Consider the following 3,258-nt stretch of genomic DNA (forward strand, 5'->3'; position numbering starts at 1 on the left):
TGTGAGGTAAAGTGTGTCGCCAAGGTAACCGGTTAAAACTCCAAGTGGCGATGAGGTCTTAAAATGTATGGAAAGGGTCTTAAACAAGGTCTTAAAAGGTTTTACATGTGACTTCAGGATTCCTGCATATACCCTGAATTAGAACAAAGCAGACATAGGTGCGGTTTCAGGTGCCATTATTCGGTGCCACTTTAGACTGATGAATGTCAGTTTTCACCTGGTGACACAAAGTGAACTCTGGAAGGGAACCCAGCCGTTTCCTGTAAATTGACAGATCGTGCTGTTTTTTAGGAAGGATACTAGTTTGGACACGTGCCTGGGTGGAACTGCTCCAACAGAAACACGCTTGGGTTGGATGAGAGGTCAGCCAAACCATGTCCAGTGGTGTAAAAAAAAAACACTCTTTCCAAATATGTGGCACATGGAAAGTAGTTTGGATTTGATACTGTGTGTACAAAGCTGTCAGTTTTGTACCAGCCATCAATGTAGGATAGGGGGCTTTTTTTGTTATGGTGGCCCCTCTTCTTTACACTGCTATTAGATATCACATTACATCACTTCCTGCACACTTCCTGTCCAGTTTGACCAGGAAAAACCCAAAGACACTCCAAGTAAATCTGCAGTCTATAGTCTAATGAAGCTGATGCAGTGACGTCCTCTCTCATGTTTCACTGTAACACACATAGAGGAGCGTCTTTCTTTCTTTCACCCGGGCGACCCCTCCTCCAAAGATCCTCCTGAGCGAGTGTTAGTGATGACCTCATTTGTTCCAGGCTGGCCCTCCTCCTCCTCCTCCTCCCCTTTCTTCCTCCCTCTCTCCAGCCCCCTAATGAGAACAAGATGACAACTTCATACCAGACTCAGCCGGGGTGACACAGAAACTACGAGGCGGACATGCTTTGTGTTTGCATGCTTTTACGGTGAATAGTCCTAAGTCTCAAGTAGGGAAGCAACTCATGATTATACAGTCTCCAGAAGTCGATGAACTGTCCGGAAATATCCAAAATGCATTAACATTCAACGCTAGAAATTCAGTTTCGTGATCAGATTAACTTTTGAATAGTCCGAGACAAATTAAATCAGATCCAAAATTCAATTTAATTGTTTATAATATCTATTCAAACTATTTGTTTTGATAAATCAGTTAGACATCAGACTAAATGCTAAGATGACAGATGATTCATCAGGATTTGCACATCACCCTGAAGCATTGCAATTTAAAACAATTGTGTTTAAACATCTACGAACAAGCTCGACTCTTGTCTGGAGGGCACTTGGTAAACCAAACTTCAAATGATTTATTTTTTTCAAGCCTCATTAAATGAATACCTTTTTAAACAATATTTCTTTCGTGCTATTGATTACATGTAATTGCCATCAAAAGATTTATGGCCTCACCATAAACTCTGAGGGGATTATTTTTGTCCAAACAAGCTCCTGATTCTCTGGAAATCACTTATGCTTTTATGTTTGGGCAACAATAACTTCCAAATGAAATAGCTGCATGTGTTTTAACACGTGAAGAAGTGTTGCACACAATGTTTTAGAAGCAGTTTAAAGTTTGGAGGTCGAGTTCAGACAGCCCAGCTCTGTGCTCTGCAGACAGGGGGTGTTTCTCAATGTCGAGGACGCTTCCTTGGTAGGACATGTACCTCCGAGTCAGGTCCTTCAGAAGCGAGGCAAGAATCCCTCCTTGCCTCAAAACATGAAGAATGGTGGAACTTAAATGGAGCGCGATTTCCGCCAAACATTTTGGGAAATTGGTCCGTGCGCAAAGCATTGTGGGGACTTTAAGACCGCGGAGGATACACATGTGCATCCTCGAAATTTCCCGCAATGAAGGATTCAGTCCTCGGTAGAATTTGAAGGATCCTGGACATTGAAACAGTCCTTCGGTGGGACTCGATGACGTAGCATCCTTGAAACAGTGACTCTGGAGCAGCCTTCCTTGACATTGAGAAACACCCAGTGGGACCTCTCACCCTGCTGCAATGCCTTATGGGAGATTCCTGTGAGTGGCTTCTGGGTAAAAGACAAATACTGATCATACATTGGCATTTAGTAAGCTGCATGATGAGGTAATGCTCTATAGAGCCGCACAATTCATCCACATGTTATCCAAATAGAAATATGGACTTGTGCAAAAGCCCCAATTTGTACAAAATATATTGCAAACATTTTTTTTTTCGAATCCTCAGCCTCGTAAGACTCGATATAAACAATAAAACGTTTCCTGTAAAAGGACTTCATAAGTTGCTACTTATTTTAGAAACATTTGAGATAATATTCTGCAAAAGCACATATTATATACAAGTACTCAATTATTTAGTTTACTTATTTTAAACAGTCTTTAAAAAAAAAAACAGTTGAAATTCAAAGCATATTCAGAGAAAATGTATTGAAATAACTCAAATCTGAATTTTATGATAATTTTTTTTTTTATCTTTTAACTCTTGTAATATATATGTATTGCCCTTTTTAAGGCTTTCATTTCCATATTGACTGGAAACTTAAAATGTACGTGTTCTGTGCCTTTTATATCTTTGGTAGTAGATGGCAGTAGTGTGATGTCAATGTGTAGGACCTTATCTGGATCCAAGTCAAGACCTGTATTTAAGAGCCATTAAGAAACTGCTCATAGGTCATTTAGGGAGCTAGTTGATTTCATAACAACCGTATAGCAGACTGCAAACAATGTGAGCTTCTGGATTTACGGATAAGTTCCCATAGCGAGCAGTAATCCTGTATCCCATCATGCTTTCTGCTGTGTGGTCTAACAAGACATACAGACGAGCTACTGTGCATGACTAAAAGAGAGGGTAATTATCAATAATATATCAATCTAACGCCGTCTCCATTCCCCTGATTTGAACAACACATGAAGTCCTTTTCATAACTCTTTCAGAGGAATACGTGTCAATGAGCTTTGTGGAGCGATGACTCACACACTCTTAAGCCGTCTCAGCATTTAATCTTGGGTAATTGTCACCCACACACACCTGAGTCATGATTACTGCATTGTGTGTGTGTGTGTGTACCGATGAATGTAAAGCCGGCAGAGATGGCAATAGTACGTCACATCCTTTACTCAAGTAGAAGTACAGATACTCGTGTTTAAAAATACTCTGGTAAAAGTAGAAGTATTTGTGTTGAAAATGTAAGAGGTAGAAAGTACAGGTATTTGTGTTCAAAGTGTAAGAAGTAGAAAGTACAGGTATTTGTGTTCAACATGTAAGAAGTAGAAAGTACAGGTATTTG

The 3,258-nt window shown here is 40.1% G+C and overlaps 1 pseudogene; it reads right to left on the bottom strand.

The window, feature by feature from the left end:
* Positions 1 to 705: 705 nt before the first annotated feature.
* The window catches only part of LOC104967339 (heat-stable enterotoxin receptor-like), a 17,997-nt pseudogene continuing 15,444 nt past the window's right edge, over positions 706 to 3,258 (bottom strand).

Source organism: Notothenia coriiceps, unplaced genomic scaffold (assembly GCF_000735185.1).
Source record: "Notothenia coriiceps isolate Sejong01 unplaced genomic scaffold, NC01 NC01_scaffold00037250, whole genome shotgun sequence".
NCBI classification, from domain to species: domain Eukaryota; kingdom Metazoa; phylum Chordata; class Actinopteri; order Perciformes; family Nototheniidae; genus Notothenia; species Notothenia coriiceps.